This window comes from Tamandua tetradactyla, chromosome 6 (genome assembly GCF_023851605.1).
Source record: "Tamandua tetradactyla isolate mTamTet1 chromosome 6, mTamTet1.pri, whole genome shotgun sequence".
NCBI classification, from domain to species: Eukaryota; Metazoa; Chordata; class Mammalia; order Pilosa; family Myrmecophagidae; genus Tamandua; species Tamandua tetradactyla.
This window is the reverse complement of record NC_135332.1, coordinates 132,875,456-132,895,780: the sequence shown is the minus strand read 5'-3', so window position 1 is coordinate 132,895,780 and position 20,325 is coordinate 132,875,456.

Below are 20,325 nucleotides of genomic sequence, written 5' to 3'. Positions count from 1 at the left end.
AAACAGTGATAGTTTTACTTCTTCCTTTCCAATTTTGATGCCTTGTATTTCTTTTTCTTGCCTAATTGCTCTGGCTAGAACTTCCAACACAATGTTGAATAATAGTGGTGATAGTGGACATCCTTGTCTTGTTCCTGACCTTAGGGGGAAAGTTTTCAATTTTTCCCCATTGAGGATGATATTAGCTGTGGGTTTTTCATATATTCCCTCTATCATTTTAAGGAAGTTCCCTTGTATTCCTATCTTTTGAAGTGTTTTCAACAGGAAAGGATGTTGAATCTTGTCAAATGCCTTCTCTGCATCAATTGAGATGATCATGTGATTTTTCTGCTTTGATTTGTTGATATGGTGTATTACATTAATTGATTTTCTTATGTTGAACCAGCCTTGCATACCTGGGATGAATCCTACTTGGTCATGATGTATAATTCTTTTAATGTGTTGTTGGATACGATTTGCTAGAATTTTATTGAGGATTTTTGCATCTATATTCATTAGAGAGATTGGCCTGTAGTTTTCTTTTTTTGTAATATCTTTGCCTGGTTTTGGTACGAGGGTGATGTTGGCTTCATAGAATGAATTAGGTAGTTTTCCCTCCACTTTGATTTTTTTGAAGAGTTTGAGGAGAGTTGGTACTAATTCTTTCTGGAATGTTTGATAGAATTCACATGTGAAGCCATCTGGTCCTGGACTTTTCTTTTTAGGAAGCTTTTGAATGACTAATTCAATTTCTTTACTTGTGATTGGTTTGTTGAGGTCATCTATGTCTTCTTGAGTCAAAGTTGGTTGTTCATGTCTTTCCAGGAACCCGTCCATTTCATCTAAATTGTTGTATTTATTAGCGTAAAGTTGTTCATAGTATCCTGTTATTACCTCCTTTATTTCTGTGAGGTCAGTAGTCATGTCTCCTCTTCCATTTCTGATCTTATTTATTTGGATCCTCTCTCTTCTTCTTTTTGTCAGTCTTGCTAAGGGCCCATCAATCTTATTGATTTTCTCATAGAACCAACTTCTGGTCTTCTCTATTGTTTTCATATTTTCAATTTCATTTATTTCTGCTCTAATCTTTGTTATTTCTTTCCTTTTGCTTGCTTTGGGATTAGTTTGCTGTTCTTTCTCCAGTTCTTCCAAGTGGACAGTTAATTCCTGCATTTTTGCCTTTTCTTCTTTTCTGATATAGGCATTTAGGGCAATAAATTTCCCTCTTAGCACTGCCTTTGCTGCGTCCCATAAATTTTGATATGTTGTGTTTTCATTTTCATTCGCCTCGAGGTATTTGCTAATTTCTCTTGCAATTTCTTCTTTGACCCACTCATTATTTAAGAGTGTGTTGTTGAACCTCCACGTATTTGTGAATTTTCTGGCACTCCGCCAATGTTGATTTCCAACTTCATTCCTTTATGATCCGAGAAAGTGTTGTGTATGATTTCAATCTTTTTAAATTTGTTAAGACTTGCTTTGTGACCCAGCATATGGTCTATCTTTGAGAATGATCCATAAGCACTTGAGAAAAAGGTGTATCCTGCTGTTATGGGATGTAATGTCCTATAAATGTCTGTTAAGTTTAGCTCATTTATAGTAATATTCAGATTCTCTATTTCTTTATTGATCCTCTGTCTAGATGTTCTGTCCATTGATGAGAGTGGTGAATTGAAGTCTCCAACTATTATGGTATATGAGTCTATTTCCCTTTTCAGTGTTTGCAGTGTATTCCTCACGTATTTTGGGGCATTCTGGTTCGGTGCATAAATATTTATGATTGTTATGTCTTCTTGTTTAATTGTTCCTTTTATTAGTATATAGTGTCCTTCTTTGTCTCTTTTAACTGTTTTACATTTGAAGTCTAATTTGTTGGATATTAGTATAGCCACTCCTGCTCTTTTCTGGTTGTTATTTGCATGAAATATCTTTTCCCAACCTCTCACTTTCAACCTATGTTTATCTTTGTGTCTAAGATGTGTTTCCTGTAGACAGCATATAGAAGGATCCTGTTTTTTAATCCATTCTGCCAGTCTATGTCTTTTGATTGGGGAATTCAGTCCATTAACATTTAGTGTTAATACTGTTTGGATAATATTTTCCTCTACCATTTTGCCTTTTGTATTATATATATCATATCTGATTTTCCTTCTTTCTACACTCTTCTCCATACCTCTCTCTTCTGTCTTTTCGTATCTGACTCTAGTGCTCCCTTTAGTATTTCTTGCAGAGCTGGTCTCTTGGTCACAAATTCTCTCAGTGACTTTTCATCTGAGAATGTTTTAATTTCTCCCTCATTTTTGAAGGACAATTTTGCTGGATATAGGAGTCTTGGTTGGCAGTTTTTCTCTTTTAGTAATTTAAATATATCATCCCACTGTCTTCTAGCTTCCATGGTTTCTGCTGAGAAATCTACACATAGTCTTATTGGGTTTCCCTTGTATGTGATGGATTGTTTTTCTCTTGCTGCTTTCAAGATCCTCTCTTTCTCTTTGACCTCTGACATTCTAACTAGTAAGTATCTTGGAGAACGCCTATTTGGGTCTAATCTCTTTGGGGTGCACCGCACTTCTTGGATTTGTAATTTTAGGTCTTTCATAAGAGTTGGGAAATTTTCAGTGATAATTTCTTCCATTAGTTTTTCTCCTCCTTTTCCCTTCTCTTCTCCTTCTGGGACACCCACAACACATATATTTGTGCGGTTCATATTGTCCTTGAGTTCCCTGATACCCTGTTTGAATTTTTCCATTCTTTTCCCTATAGTTTCTGTTTCTTTTTGGAATTCAGATGTTCCATCCTCCAAATCACTAATTCTGTCTTCTGTCTCTTTAAATCTATCATTGTAGGTATCCGTTGTTTTTTCCATCTTTTCTACTTTATCCTTCACTTCCATAAGTTCTGTGATTTGTTTTTTCAGTTTTTCTATTTCTTCTTTTTGTTCAGCCCATGTCTTCTTCATGTCCTCCCTCAATTTATCATTTTCAGTTTTGAAGAGGTTTTCCATTTCTGTTCGTGTATTCAGCATTAGTTGTCTCAGCTCCTGTATCTCATTTGGACTATTGGTTTGTTCCTTTGACTGGACCATATTCTCAATCTTCTGAGCGTGGACCGTTATCTTCTCCTGGCCTCTGGGCATTTAGTCAGATTTCCCTGGGTGTTGGACCCAACAAGGTTGTAAGATTTTTCTGTGAAATCTCTGGGTTCTGTTTTTCTTATCCTGCCCAGTAGGTGGCGCTCCTGGCACACGTTTGTCTCACGTGTTTGGAAGGGATCCCCCCGGTCACCGTTCTCCGCAGCCTGGGGATTTCCAATCCAATTCTCTCAGTTGGTCCAGGGGGCCGCGCGTGGTGGGGGCGTCAGCTGCTGCGGCTTGAGGGGACCCTGTGGCTCCTTTATTAATTCCCCTATTGGTGTTTGGTTGGACCCAGTCCCTCCCACTGTCGGAAATTCCCTCCTCTCCCTGGAGGGGTGTCGGTCGCTGGCCGCCATGGCCCGGGGAATTCGCCACCGGACCAGGAAGCCGCCCGTGGGGGAGGGCCACCGCGGCTTTGGTAGCCCTCTGATCCGAGACTCGTAGCCGGTCCAGGAAGCCTCCCACAAAAGAGGGGCGCCGGCCGCCGCGGCTTGGGAAACTTGCCTCTCCGAGACTCTCAGCTGGCCCGGGAAGGAGGGAGGGAGGAGCTCCGGCCACCACAGCTGCCGCTGCTCGGGGAATCACGCGCCGCTTGGGGATCTCACCGCAGCAGAGTCTCACAGTCAGACTAGCCAGTCCAGACTGGGGTACGCTGTGTGTCAGTTCCCTGCCGTGGCCCCAGGAGCTGTTCTGCACTGTTTCTCTCGATTTTGTTTTTGAAGAGGTTTTCCATTTCTGTTCGTATATTCAGCATTAGTTATCTCAGCTCCTGTATCTCATTTGAACTATTGGTTTGTTCCTTTGACTGGGCCATATTTTCAATCTTCTGAGCGTGGTCCGTTATCTTCTGCTGGCATCTGGGCATTTAGTCAGATTTCCCTGGGTGTTGGACCCAACAGGTTGTAAGATTTTCTGTGAAATCTCTGGGTTCTGTTTTTCTTATCCTGCCCAGTAGGTGGCACTCATGGCACATGTTTGTCTCACGTGTTTGGAAGGGATCCCCCCGGTCACCGTTCTCCGCGGCCTGGGGATTTCCGATCCAATTCTCTCAGTTGGTCCGGGGTGCCGTGCATGTTGGGGGCGCCAGCCGCCGCGGCCTGAGGGGACCCTGTGGCTCCTTTATTAATGCCCCTATTGGTGTTTGGTTGGACCCAGTCCCTGCCACTGTCGGAAATTCCCTCCTCTCCCTGGAAGGGTGCCGGTCGCCGTGCGCGACGGCCTGGGGAACTCGCCACTGGACCAGGAAGCCGCCCGCGGGGGAGGGGCGCCGGTTGCCGGCCACCGCGGCTTGGGTAGCCCTCTGATCCGAGACTCGTAGCCGGTCCAGGAAGCCACCCGCAAAAGAGGGACGCCGGCCGCCACGGCTTGGAAAACCTCCCTCTCCGAGACTCTCAGCTGGCCCGGGAAGGAGGGAGGGACGAGCTCCGGCCGCCAGCTGCCGCGGCTCGGGGAAGCATGCACCGCTCGGGGATCTCACCGCAGCAGAGTCTCGCAGTCAGTCTAGCCAGTCCAGACTGGGGTACGCTGTGTGTCCATTCCCTGCCGTGGCCCCAGGAGCTGTTCTGCACTGTTTCTGTTCACCTAGTAGTTGCTCTGGAGGAGGAACTAAGATGCGTGTACCTTACTAAGCCGCCATCTTGGCTCCCCATTTTGGGAAAATAAAATTGGCCATACAGGGTCTGTCCTCAGTTGAGTCTTTTCCACTTCTAGATGGGAGTCATCAGTCATGATCTTCTGGCTGGAGGGAGTGGAACTTAAGCAATTGCCCCAACAATATTCTACAGTGGTAGAAATATGAAAGATAGAATTCTTGTCCACCCAGCAAGACTAAGGGAACTAGCAGAACAATCTATCACAAACTCAGTTTGGATCAGGCCACTTTCCTACTTATTTCAGTTTCCTAGGCTATTCAAGCAAATATCATGAAATGTGTCAAGTTAAACAATGGGAATTTATTCACCCACAGTTTTGAGGCCAGGAAAATGTCCACATCAAGGCATTATCAAGGTGATGCTTTCCCCTCAAAGACTGTGGCATTCTGGGGCTGGCTGCTGGTAATCCTTGGTTTCTCTGTAAAATGGCAAGTCACATGATGCCATTTCCTGATCTGTTCCTTCTCTTCCTGGTTCTGTTTCAGCTTCTTGTTTTCTGTGGCTTTCTCTTGCTTGATAAGGAAATTCTCTCACTGCTCTTAAGCCATTCTCTCAGTCAGCCATTCCAGTTTGGGTGTATTCATGACATAAGTAAGTATTGACTAGCAGTAGCTGCTTGAGAATGATGAAGATAGAATCTGGGAAAGAAGGGAAGATTGGAGGAATAGGAAAGGAGGTAATACAATTCAACTTCTTCATTCATTTTATTCTATTCCACTAGTTTTTAGATTTCAGGTTTTTAGGACCAGAGTAATTTCTTCCCTTCTCTTTTCTCCTGCACCCTATCCTTAGAGGTTTTGTAAGCTTGGGCAAATTACTTAACATATCTGCACTCCAATTTCATCAACTCCAAAATGGATATTTTTCCAGAAAATATTGGTTGTTGAATATTCTATAGAAACTTTGTAGAACTTAATCTCTAGCTAGAAAGACATATGTTTAATAACTATTTACAGTAAAGTGTGATGGAGATTATGATATATTATATGTTCAAGGGTAGTGATTCTTGATGCACAGTCCTTGGACAAGCATGTCAGCTTCAACTGTGAGCTTGTTAGAAATGCAAATTAATGGGTTCCATCAGTCCATTCTATCAGAATCTGTGGAGATGGGCCACAGATGAGCCATTAAACAAGGTCCCAGGTGATTCATATACATTAAAATTTAAGAACCACTGTCTTAAGAATCCTAACCAAGGCGATGGAGTCAGGGAAGGCCTTTTGGAAAGGAAGGCATTTGAGAGATGATAGCAGCTTAGACAGAAGTGATAGTAGTTATAGCAGTGATAAGTGGTCATTGGATTCTGGATAAAATTCCAAGATGGTGAAGAATTTGCTAATAGTTTGGAAATGGGTTGTGAGAGAAAGAGAGGAACCAAAGATAACTTCAAAGTATTTGGCCCAAAGAGCTAGTAGGATGGATTGACCATTTGTTTATGTGTAGGTGTGATGGGCAGGAATTGGGGGATTTTCAGGTAGAGAGAACAGCTGATGTGGAGAACTGAAGAAAAGTAAGATCTTGATATATTCGAGTAGCACAAGTCTCTCTACTAGCAAGGTTAAGATGTATTTCCCCGGGTCCAGATGTGGACCCCATTTGTAAGGGAGCCAGTCTTTGAGTCTGTTCAAGAGAACCAGCTCAATAGGTGAAGGGATGCTTATGCTGGTGCAGAAACCCAACAGAAAAATGGGCCTCATAAAGTCCAGGTTCTGGGGGTAGTGCAGTAGCAGCATCATGAAGTTTCAGTCCCAGGCTGGGGACACTTCATTGAACCCATAAACTTGTTTCACATGAGAAAGAGTCTGCATTTCTTCATTCATTTGATATTTATTGAGCACCTATATTGTGGTAGGTGTTGTTGTAGGTACTGGGAATACAACAGTGGAAAAATAGTGGTTCTCAATAATAGTTTTCAAAAAAACATAATATATCAAGTGGCAATAACTTTTCTGAAGGAAAAATAAAGCAGGGTAAGAGGGATGGAGAGTAACAGGGGTCTATTATATGTAGAGACATCATGGAAACCCTATTTCTGATAAAGAGATATTTGAACAGAATCTAAAGGAAGTGGGGAGAAGCTATAAAAACAATATTACAGGCAGAAAAATCAAGTGCAAAGTCCCGAGGTGGGAGAATGCTTGTTCTGGGTGGCAGATTAGGAGTTTAATGTAAGTTAAGAGATGATAGCAGCTTGGACAGAAGTGATAGTAGTTATAGCAATGATAAGTGGTCATTGGATTCTGGATAAAATTCGAAGATGGTGAAGGATTTGCTAATAGTTTGGAAATGGGTTGTGAGAGAAAGAGAGGACCAAAAATAACTCCGAAGTATTTGGCCCGAAGAACTAGTAGGATGGATTGACCATTTGTTTATGTGGAGAAGATAGTAGGAGGAGCAGGTTTGGTGGCTGAGAGAAAATTGAGAGTTTGGTCTTAGGCATATTAGGTTTGAAATGTCTATTAGATATCTAAGAAGAGATGTCAAGGAATCAGTAAGATATATTGGTCTCCATAAGAAGATACTTGATCCCAAATTCCAATTGTATCAGCTTCTTAAACTGTGTGCTCTTTACTAATCCCCTGAGTTCTTACCAGTAGGGATGAAAAACAACCACCAGTGGATAGTGGAGGACTTGTGCTAATTAAAAAAAAAACAACCATATCAGCCTTCACCCTATCAAGTCTGAGCTGAGAAAGTCTTGGAGTTTTGATCATTATGCTGGATTTGTCTATTAAAGCTTGTAAAGACTTTTTATTATTCAGAACTGACAGAAAAGTTATGGGAGCTGCCTGAATTTTCATCACAGGGGAGGGAAAGAATGGGCCTCAAAGTAAGTTTCCCATGTCACAGGACATGGGAAGAAAAATGCATCCTATTAAGTATAGCTATGCCTATAAACTTAACTATCTTCTGTAAGCCAATAGGTTCCAAATTTACATCTCCAGACAAGATCTTTCTTCTAAGCTCCAGATCCGTATATCTAATTGCCTCCTTGATTTTTCTACCTTGGAGTTTCCAAGGCCCCAAATCTGGTCCTCTTTCAATGTTCCCTACTTCAGTAAATAGCTTCCTCATCCATCCAGTTGTCAGACATTTAGACATTAGTCTTGATATCTCCTTCTCCTTCTCCATTACCAATAGCACCTTTTCACTCTCCATAACCAGTCTATCATTGAATCCTGTCAACTTCACCTACCAGATAGCTCTTGAGTCTGTGTACTCTTTTCCAACTCCATTGCAGTCACACAAAGACAGCAAAATAGAAAACAAGATGTGAGCATGAATTCTAGTGCTAGATTGCCTAGACTAAAATTTCTCTCCCATTTCCTATTGTTTTTTAGATTATTGGCAAGGCACTTAGTACCTCTAAACCTCATTTTTTTTCTGGAAAGATAATTACTATCTCGAATAGATACAACTGTTGTGAGAATTAAATGAGATATATCTAGCACATGAACTGTTGAGTGGGTTATTATCAAATCAAAATATTATCATTTCTTGCCTGGACTATTCCAACAGCCTTCTAGCTGGTTTCCCTGCATCCATTCTGTCTACCTCCAATCACGCTCTAACCTGCCACCAGAATTGTTATTTCAAAGACCAAATATAATTGTTTCACTTTTATTTAAAAACTTTCAACGGCTTTCACTGATCTAAGGATAAATACTTTAATCATTAACATATCATCAAGGGCTTATCTAACTTGGTGCTTTCTAACTTCAGCTTTTTGCACTCCTGCCATGCCTGCCTTACTCTGTCTTTTAAATGGTCCGTACCATCCTGCCCCACCCCTTCCTTGACTTTCTAGGGCTATAGACTCCCCACACATGTTTGTTCTGTCTGGAATGTTTTTTATCCACTTTGACTGGTTAACTCTCCTCATCCTTCATATATCAACTTGGGCCTCACTTTTTGGGGAAGTCTTTTTTTCATTTCTTCTATCTAAGTGTAATTCTTTGATGTATTCTCCAAAAAAAACTCCTCTTTTTTTTTTTTCCAGAATTGCTATCCCTGTTTGTATTCATATAGACCTTACTCTGTTTATATGATTCATATCTGAGTCTTTCATGTAGGTTCAATAGGAGCTGAGATTTTTGTCTGGATTTTATCAGCATTGCTTTCCAGTTTTTATTTAGCATATACTACAGCCTGGCACATAGTAAGCACAATAAATTTTGTTGAATGAAATTTCCTGTAAAGCAATTAGGCTCAATAAATATTAGCCAATATTGTTATTGAATCTTACTGATAAGAGGTGAAGTATGGACTAAGAGGCTGTTTTCATTTACCAATAGACATGCAGGAGTCAGGAAGCAGAAAGCAAGAAAGTGTAGACTCAATATTAACATCCAAAGGTCATCGTCCAAAGGTGGTCAGAATAGAGGACAAGCAGAAAAGTCCAAAGGGCAGTCTGGAGTTGAAGATGAAGCTCAATGAAGTGATTATCTGGTTAGGGTACGGTCGTCTTGCTCTTTTAGAGAACTTGCCTTCAACATTCAGTGGGTAAATGGAGGAGTTTATGGGATTAGCTTTGTTTAAGATGACAAACAATAAGAGGGAGGACCATATTCTGAAATATGTATCCTTAAATGATGTGGCTTTCCTGCACTCATATGACTTACAACAATCTAATAATTGTAAGTTATTATATTATATTAAAGTAGAAATGGCTAGAAAGACAGAGACAGCATTTCCTCACATTTCTTCCTCCCTTCTTTCTCTAATCCCTACTCTTTTTTTCCAAAAGGCATCGTTTGAAGGAAAAAAAAAAACCATTGAACCAAACTAAAAAAAAAAAAGACAAGCTGGTTGTTGAGTTTTTGCAAATCTATTTTCTCTTCACTATTTCAGTAGCAAAAATTGCAAACCTGAATAATATAGTTCCCCATAAAACCAAGTGTACTGTTAGAGTAGCTGACTCAGTCTGTTTGAGCTTATTATTATTTGTGTTATTATTATATTGTTGTAAGTCATATGAGTGAAGGAGAGCCACAACAAAAATAAAAATTTTATAGACACTACAGTTTATTTCCACATTTATTATTTGTTCCTTAAAAAAAAAAAAAAGCCTGATCAATGAGTTTTCCTATTTAAGAATTGCAAGCTTGTGACTAATTCTTCCAATTATTTCATAAAGGTACATTGGTCAGCTTTCTCACTGTGGTGCAAACCATCCAATTTTTTATTTGTTGATTGAATTATTATTTTTTCTAGTTAAGCATTTCCTTTTTTCCAGTACATGATCAGCTGATCTACTGATTTATAATGATGATGCTGTATTTCTAGGCTGCTAATGTAGCAGATTGGATATTTTCTAAAGTTTAAGATACTGGGTAAAGCAGTAAGTGTGAAATTAAAATCAAATGAGACCCTTTTTAAAATCATCAGGTTTCTGCTTAAATAAATGCACATATAAATAAAATGAGATGTTTATACTCACTTGACATAGCTTTACAAATATATTTGTGTATTAATAATTTATTTCAAAATTGATTGGCAATTATATATATATGAAACTGTGTATAATTTATGTAGTATGTATAATATTCTGTTCTGTATACTGTATAGTCTCTCCCCACAAATAAATAGAAGTTGATATGGTAAATCAAAATAATAGAACAATGGAAGCTGCTGATGAGTTTAGCATAATCTTTTTGTGATTTCGCTTCAGGTTTGGCTCTGCAGTTCCTGGCAATAAGAGCAAAAAGAGAAATAAGCCTAATAATAAAAAGAGGAAACATATTCATTCCTTGGAGAGACTTTCCTCTCAATTTAAAATTTTAAGATATTTCTCATGTGAGGTTTTTTTTTTTCACATGGGCAGGCGCCAGGAATCGAACCTGGGTCTCTGGCATGGCAGGCAAGAATTCTGCCTGCTGAGCCACCATGGCCCACCCAGTAAAACATGTGGGGCTTTTTTAATAGGATACTGAATGATTTAATGTAAAAGTAAATTATATAAAATGTATAATAAGCTTTATATAGTAGATTATATAAAATGCAGAATAAAAATTATATATTAATTTGGATTTGGAATCAGAGGTCTTGTATTTTGATAGGATGGGATATTTGTGCATTTTCACAAAAGCATCATTAAGCAAACCAATGATGTGAATAGCTTCAAGAAGAAACCACATAATGAACTAGAAGCTAAGAAGCTACTGCTTTCAAGAACTTGAGAAATATTTTTTTGTACAAGTAGAATAATTATCTGACCTAAGCAAGTGCTTTCTATATTGATTAACAATAATATTTTGGCCTCATTGAGGGGAATATTTAGTAGGAAACATTTAGGCTAATGAAAGACACTGTATTTTTTAAAATTTAGAGCAATACATATTTGTTATCATTTACTTTTTTTTTTTTCTTTTTGCATGGGCAGACACCAGGAATTGAACCCAGGTCTCCAGCATGGCAGGCGAGAACTCTGCCTGCTGAGGCACCATGGCCTGCCCTCATTACTTTTTTTATTTCAAAATAACATTATGCCCTAACTCGCAGACAAGTTATCCTGCCAAGTATAACTTTACTGTTTATGGGAAGTCATTAGAGTAGTTAGTACCTTTCAAATATATTTGCTTATATGCAATCTCTTACCCTGAGTTGTTCTTTGATATTCATGTGTATACTACACATCACATAACAATATTTTTTGTAAAATAATGAACTGATAATAAATTGCATATTTATCATAAAGAGGTTACCATTCTCCTCTTTCTATGGTGGTAATTTACAGCATCTATATGGTTAGTCAACATGCTGGCATTGGGGATTGATGGTCTTTTTTATTCCTCTTAGGTTTCCTCTGAGAACTACTTTGTTAGGGTCTTTTCTATTATTCTTCATGCATTTGTTAACTAATAAATAAAGCATAAACTTAAAATATATAACAACTAAATTAAATATAAAACACATCTAAAAGTGCATATAGTAAAGCAGTAATAACAATCAGTTCCTTTCCTTTCAAAAGTATTTTAATTTTACTGGATTTTCTTGAAAACCTGAAGAGTTGTCCTGATTTGCAGGAATTAAGTTAAAATGAATGAAAGCCAGGCAACAGCATTTATATTTTTGGGAAGTCCCTGTGCTTCCTTGAGGTATATCACATTAATTGCCACTTTATCTATTCATAGTTCTAGCTTTGCCAAGTTTTCCAAGGCAAACAGATAGCTCTTTTTTTTCTCAATTTAAAAAGTATTAATATTTCTTCATGGGGAGTTTTAATATGAAAAGGATTATTTTTCACTTCTTATCATGGCATATAAGCATTAAACAGATTCCTAGTCCATTGTCAGGTGAAACACATACCTGACACATAAAACCTATATATATATGAAACAGTTTTATCAATAAATGGGCTAAGTTTTATGCATTTCATATATAAAATTTTAGTTAAAACTTGAGCGTGGGCATCAGAAAGCTTGATTCAGAGTCCAAGTTATAATAAAATTAATTTCCTTTCATTCATTTAGAAAATAATGAATACTAAAACATTTTTTATAATATTTCTAAAACCCTGCTTTCATTGGGTTAATAGATGGTATGTGATAAAACAGAGAAATTATTTCCTAAATCTTTCATGGAATTAAAAATACAGTGAAATTGTTTTATTAACTTTGCTTTGCAATTCAGTACATTTTATTTTGGGAATTAACCTTATCATTTTGAAGATCTGAATTGGTAAGAAATTCTGACCCAGCTTTTCTTTGATCTTGGGCAACAGGTTCTTTTACAAGTAGATGTGTCCACTTAATGGACTTATGTATATGGATTTATTGTGGGCAGCTCTGTGTATGAATGTGTAAGCATTGCAAACTTTTAAACATCAATCGATGCTATGATTTTGTGACAGGAATGTGTTAAAGGTACAAAATCCTAACAATTGAATACTTCCAAAAGGCATAAACAATATTTACTAATAGTGAAAAAGGATTTATTGTTAAGCTGACATTGGTACCTCATTTGTCCTCATATATGTTTTGCAATTGTCAATAAGTATTATGAAGCAACATGTTGAATTATGTAAAGTGAAGCACATGGACTAAGTCTAGGAAAAGAGGGCTAGATATTATAGTTTAATATGGTTGATAGCACATGCCAAATAACTGCAGTACTTTTAAAAAGCAACTCTTTTAGTGACCTAAACTGGGACAATAAAGCCTTAGTAACATTAAACTTCTTAATACTTTGCCCCTGCTCTTAAAACACCTAAACCTTTTGCCAACTTTTGCTTCTTTACAGCGCACGCTGCATATGAAGCAACCAACTTTTCTGTAATCCTTGGTTACTTTCTCAGAATAATTTAGAATAGCAGGTAATATAAAATGTTAAAGGTCACCAAGATTTTACAATCTAATATCACCTTTCTTAAAAATAACTCTTAATAACCTCTGACTCACAGCATTACTCATCTATCCTTTCTCTTCGACTTTATTAAAAACTAAAACCGGTGAGTCAGAAAGAGGGGCTACAAAAGGGTGGTAAATTTCCAGGGTGAAGCATCTTCTAAAACTCATCATTTGACACACTTACCATTGTTTTTCACAGTCCTCCTTTCTGATTAGTTTACCTTCCTTCCTGTAACCTTGGAATCCAAGGAAATTTTCACTAAATCACGAAGAGCCTCTTACTTTCTCTTCTTAAAACATTTTCTTTCGTATTGCAACCAAACTTTCCACATAACTTTTGAGTTTTTTTCTCTATTCTATAGCAGATAAATCTTCATTTTCATATATTTTCTTATTCCATTATTTAGCCTTAAGTGAACATTTTCTATCTACACTATTTTGGCTTTCTTTAAAAATCTTTTTCTAGTGTGTTTATTCAATTTTCAAACGATTTTTCCTTTTCTAATTATATAATAATGTGATCTGAAGAAAGTATCAGTTTGTCTGATACAAAATAAATTTTCTCTATGTCAATGTGTTGTACTCCAATTATTTTTTTCATTTGTTAAAAAGTGACTTCAGTTGCCAGAGCTGCTATGACAAATACCACACAGTGGGTTGACTTAGTGAATAAATAAACATTTATTATCTCATGATTTTGTGGACTAGGGGGTTCAAAATCATGATGTCAGCAAAGCCATATTTTCTCCTGGAATCATAGCATTCTGGTGATGGCAGTCCTCCATTACTTGGTGATATTTCCCTGGCTTCTTCTGACTTCCTCTCTTTATAAAGCTTTTAGTCATATTGAGTAAGACCCTCCCTGATTCAATTTGACCATAACTTAACTAAGAAGGACATCTTCAAAAAGTCCTATTTACAATGGGTTCACACCCACTGGAGCACGGATTAAGATTTGAATGTGTCTTTTATGAGGCCATAATTCAGTCTCCAATAGTGACTATATTTAACCCATCAGTTTTCAAATTGAAAAGCATAATGTTGCCTTCCTAGCATTTTCTCAGTCAGAATCAGGTATTCAAAATCCTTCCAGCTTTTTCCTACCTAGACAGTATCTAAAAGAAAGTATAACAATAACAATCCTGTCTTCTGTTTTCTCCTCCTTCTCTTTCTAACACGTAGATCCTCACTACTTATGAGGATCTAATAAGTGCCAGTGTCTTACGTGCATCATCTAATATGGTTACACAATGAGGTGGCTTCTGTTATCATTTCTGTTTTGCTTGTGAAGAACTTGGGAATGTGAACTTGAAGGAATATACCCAAGATCATAGACCTGGAAGGGAGGATGCTGGGAACTTCCTCTAAAACTATTAGGTCCAGAACAATTCATAGTAAATAGGACTTATGAAAGAAGACAAAGACATGTACTTTCACAGTTTCTTCAGTGGTCTTGCACAGTGTATAGCTTTAACAGCAAGACATCTAAGTATACATTAGATACAACTGACTTGAAAGACTTGAGTTCTTTCTGTCCTGTAACATGCTTGCAGTATCCCCCTCAGAGACATTTTGACTGTCACTGGATGGATCTGTTTCTCCTTTGTTCCTCACTTCATTTTTCTTACTGAGATTGATCATTCCTTTTAGTAGGCTGTAGACAAGCCTCCCACTCTCTCTACAGAACTATCGGCAAATCATGTAAGAGAAGGATGTTCAAGGGATGCACAAAAACAGAAATGTTCACTGAAGTTGGTTCCAACTTGGGGGGAGGGTCCTCTGTCTTCAAGGCCATCCTCCATTTTGTTGTAGGATCTAAGCAGTACAGAATTATTTATAATTCTTTTGCATTCAGAAGACCCATTAGATTCAACCTGTACATCCCTTATTGACATTTCTGGAATTGGTAAAATTTTCTTGAAATAAATGTGAAATGAGAAGCAACTTACTTATCACTGCAAATATGTCAGCTCTTTACTCTTTGTTTTAAGGGATTGGACAAGGTGTTCATATTCAATCATTTTAATGCTCATCTGAATTAATAACTTTGGAGTGTTGGACTTAAGTATGGTACATCTAGGGTAATTCCATGTCTAAAACTTTTTATATGTTTGGACCTATTAAAGGGACACAGGCCGCTTTAAAAAACGCTTTCTTTAGAAAAGTCTAGGCAAAGCAGATTGTGAAACTGGCATTGTTAGTAATAAAATATTGGTAGAAAAATACCATTATATACACAAATTGGCCCTAATGAGCTCTTGAGCAGAGCGTGAAAGAGCTTTTCTTACTCATTTGCTCAATAGTACTGTTTCTTATTGTTATTAAACAGAAAAGAAAAAAAAAACACAAAGACATATATATTTTCAATAGCAGTAATTTTGAGCTTTATTTTCTTTTCCTGATTCAGGTATAGGGACGAAAGGAAGCTGCTAGAAAGCATAGAGCTGGAGAAGAGATGCTCTGTGTTCCTCTTTCATTTTTTCCCTTTATCTTATGATTGAAAGAGGAAGTTGCTAAATTTTTAGGCATTAAATGTAGTGTACTTTAGATATTTTGATGGCCAGATAATTTGGAAATTCCTATGGTGAAAACCATTAATATCTGTAATTTAAAAATCTTCTTCTATTCTACTCAAATGTCTTTTTAAATGCTGGGGTCTGATAAACTCTATTTTGTAATTTCAACCTCTTTGCAGAACGTAGTCTATATAAGATCACAATCATCTGATAAAGTATAAAATATTTGTTGTGGGAAAAACTGAATATAGACCATAGGTTATTTATTAACTAGGTAGGAGCAGAAGAAGATTGGAGTAGTTCATTAAAACATTGTGAAACAAACTCTCTTTTACTAGAAACAAAACCAGGTAACGATGTTATACCATAAAATGGGCAGATACGTTGTTCTTGGAATGTTTCAGCATTTAGGCATCTGTGAAGGTGTGCAAGAACCTGTGGGATGGCAATTCAGCATCGTGTCTGGCTTTAGTTTAGTAAGTAGAAGGTTTTCTTTTATTGTAGGGAAGAGCTGGTTTAGGGAGTTCAGTGGTAAAGGTGTAGCCTCTGTAGTCAAAAAGCCTGTGTCTGAAACCTGGACCTACCAGCAACTAGTTATGTGATCTTGGACAACTCAGAAAATTTCTTTGTTTCTTTTTACATAAATTGGGGATAATACCCTAGTATATATTTCATAGAGGCTTTGTGAGGATTAAAATAATATATTTAAAGAGTTGCAGAAAAAAGCATCTTTCAAAAGCACTTAATACAATGCCTGACACTGAATGAGAGTTCAGTGGATGTTAGCTATCTTTTTTTTTAACGTGAAAAATAACATAAATACAAAAAGCAATAAATTTCAAAGCACACTGCAACAGTTTGTTGTAGAATAGATTTCGGAGTTTAATATGGGTTGCAGTTCCACAACTTCAGGCATTTACTTCTAAATTTTACCTATCCTTACTGTAATAAGTAGACTTGTGTTTGAATTCCAACACTGACTTTTTTTTTTACTTTTTTTTGTGTGTGTTTGAATTCCAACACTGACTTTTTTTTTTTTTTAACATAAGCAGGCATCAGGAATTGAACCCGGGTCTGCGGCATGGCAGGCCTGCTGAGCCACTGTGGCACACCCCCAACACTGACTTTTAATTCTAGCCATGTGACATTGAGAAAGTTAGATAATTTCCCTGACCATCTTTTATTTTTAAAATTGGAAGTGTTATCTACTTCTCAGAATTGTTGTGATGATTAAATTCGATAATGCATGGGAAATACCTCTGTAAGTGTAAAACATCATGAAATGTGTTACTAGCAACATTGCTGAAGGGTAGGGAGTGTGGATATTGCTTTGTTATTTTGTTTTCTGCTTAGCCTAATACTAAGTGTATAACAGTTAACTGATAAAAAGATGAGTAGGGTGAGTATAAGACATTAAAATTTATACATAAGATTAGAATTAGCTGATAAAGGAAAAATTAATTTTCAAGAGAAAAGTTATTAAATTTATCTTAAATATTTAATAATTTAGCTCCCAAGCATTAGCCTTAAATATAATTACTATTTCATATTAAGTCTGTTTATATTATTAAAGTTGACTTTTAATGATCATGTAATAGAAAATGCATGTTATGAATTTATAGGAACTCAATCACAAATAAGGGAAAAAAATCTTAGAATTCCTATTTGATAAACATAATTCAAAACTTTCACTCCCTTTTATCCACACTACTATTGCATTTGTTCACTTCCCTATCATCTCTTATGATGACTATGGCAATAAATCTCCTAATTGGCCTTTTAATTTCTTTTTTTAATTTAATTTGCCCCAGAGCTTCTCATTCCTCATTCCCTCCTTCATGTTGCTGTGACAGTAGTCTCTCTAAAAATAAATCTGATCATCTTTGCTCAACTGCTTAAAATTCTTCAGTGATTTTCCCTATGCCCCCAGGAAAAAAGTCCCAAATCCTCTTCAAGACTGTCTGCATTCTGACCCTTGTCTCTGTACTGATCCAGCGCTGGCTAAGGGCAGGCTCTGGTCTTTCTCTCCTTGCTTACCCCAGCCTCCTAGGCTGCTGCAGACAGGCCTCGTTACTGGTTCTAACTCTGCTTTGCTCTTTGAGTTTTCTTTGCCTATAAATGTGTAGTTTTATTTCAGGCCCAGCTCATGTTTTGCATTCTTTATGAAGTCATTCCTCACCACCCTCCATTAAGGCGAGCGCCTAGCATACTTCCTGCGTTTCCTGATATACACTGGTGTCTCCCCCTGTAGACTGAAAGTAACTTGGGTAGCAGGAATCTTGTTTTTCCATCTTTGTATCCCTAGTATGTTATACAATACTTGGCACACAATCAAGGACTAAATTATTACATGTATATATTAATTACTGTATGTTTCTCATGTTTCAAGGCAAATTAAATGTGGTATTATCTCTAAATTAATTTACCTTTTTCATTTTAGGTAAGTAGCCTTTTAAAAGAGAAGCTTCTAGCTAAATATTTAAAGTAACCACACATTTCAGTTCGTGTCTGATGGATTAAACAACTGCTAAGTAGCTTTTTTCCTTCTAGTGACTAGAAAAGTTTACTGTCGTTTTTAAGCTACATAATTTATAACTCAGTGTTTTAGTTAAAACTCCTAAACTACGTTTAATTAGTGTGACTTGTGTATGCTATGGTTACGTATTGTGCTCATTTTCCCAATAGGATACCCTAGAGAAAGGGGTGCTTTGGATTGACTATTTTAAAAGAAGATATACTTCTATTGTATTTGGTTCAAAAGTTTGCATTTAATCAAGTCACTGTATTTTCAGTAAAGACCCAGCACCTTGTTGTTTATTAGTGATCCAGACTCACTCCGTCAAAGGGAAAGCAAGCTTGCATAAAGCCAGAGAGCCACTCATACCTTAAATGAGTGTTTAAGTATTGATCTATCGGTCTTGGTAAAGGTAGGGTTAGGTGTAGCGGTGTGTGTTAGATTCAGTTGTCAACTTGGCCAGGTGAGCATACCTAATCTTGTTGCTGCGGACATAAGCCAACGGTAAGTGAACCTCATCTGTTGCCAATTACATCTGCAGTCGGCTAGGAGGCGTGTCTGCTGCAATGAGTGACGTTTGACTTAATTGGCTGGTGCTTAAATGAGAGATCGCAAGGTAGCACAGCCTAGCAGCTTGGCATTCCTCATCTCAGCACTTGCAGCTCAGCCCGGGCCCTTGGAGATGGAGAAGGAAATCACCCTGGGGAAAGTTGTTGGAACCCAGGGGCCTGGAGAGAAGACCAGCAGAGACCACCCTGTGCCTTCCACGTAAGAAAGAACCTCAGTGGAAAGTTAGCTGCCTTTCCTCTGAAGAACCAACAAAATAAATCCCCTTTTATTAAAAGCCAATCCGTCTCTGGTGTGTTGCATTCTGGCAGCTAGCAAACTAGAACATGGTGGAAAGGAAAACTTCCATGTTTTCTTAATGTTAAACTTGAGACATTTTACATTCTTATCTGAAATATATGGACATATGATCAGTCATGACATTTTTGACAATTATGTGTAGGTTTGAGGATGATGTTACAGGATAATTGAAACATCTCAGGTAGTAACATCCAGAATAAACTGCTGCACTGCCAAGATTCCAAAGCATGTTTTATACATTCTCATGAATAGTAATCTAGTGTCAGAAGTTCTCCCAAAGAGAACAGAAAATAGAAGCTTCACTTCAATAAGTTTTCTGGTGATATCACCTCTTATCCAAAACAGGTGTATAGATATGCTTGCTCCTTTGCTCTCACTCTTTGTCCTACCAATTATTAGAGATTATGATGTGCAGAAACTTTGTCTTATACATGTTCAACTATGAGCAATATGGAGATTCTAAAATTCTAGCTGATTCTGCTGAAAAGCCTGCTTCATTTTGTGGAATACAGACTAGTCGAAGATAATTTTAAATCTCAATTTCTTTTTCTGGATTGCTATTTGACCTTGCATATTATAATTAGAGTTGTCTTTTGCAGGTATACAGTCTTCCCACTGTGTATATAATGACAAAAATGAATTGGAACAGTGCTAGGCCCAGAATCCATATTTTTGTCTTTAAAGCATATACATGTGAATGTAAGTGTTTATATATGATTTTTTTTAAATTTTCCTTCTTTATTTCCATAGCTGTCATACATGTAACTATTGAAGCAGACTTTTAATTGTTCTTAGGTACCTGAAATCCATTTTAGAACCATACTGAGTGTAAATAATTGAAAAAGAAAATCTTTTGCTGGTTTTTCTGCTTAAGTGGTGATTCCTTTCTGGTTATCTTTTATATATAGGCTGAGATGTGTCTTCATCTTGGTTCAAGAACAACTAATTGATCTTGATTGCTTAGCATATGAACATGACCATTCATTAAGTATTGACTACTTCATTCATTCCATAAATATTTAGAAATTCCCCATTATATGGCAAGCAATGTTCTTTGTCCTGAAACAGGCCGTGCAATATGTGTGCTCTCATCTGAGAAGACTTGAAGCATGATTTTGGATCAATTGAATATTCTTAACATTCTTAATATTCAATTTTATCTTAACTTTGGATTGTTAGCTATATCTCTCAAATTTTGTATATAAGTGATTGCTGTAGCATTTATAATATACACATTTAAATTATTCCAAATAAGGGTATTTAGATTGCTTCAAATAATCTTATGCCATTTCATATATAATGAACTTTACAAAGT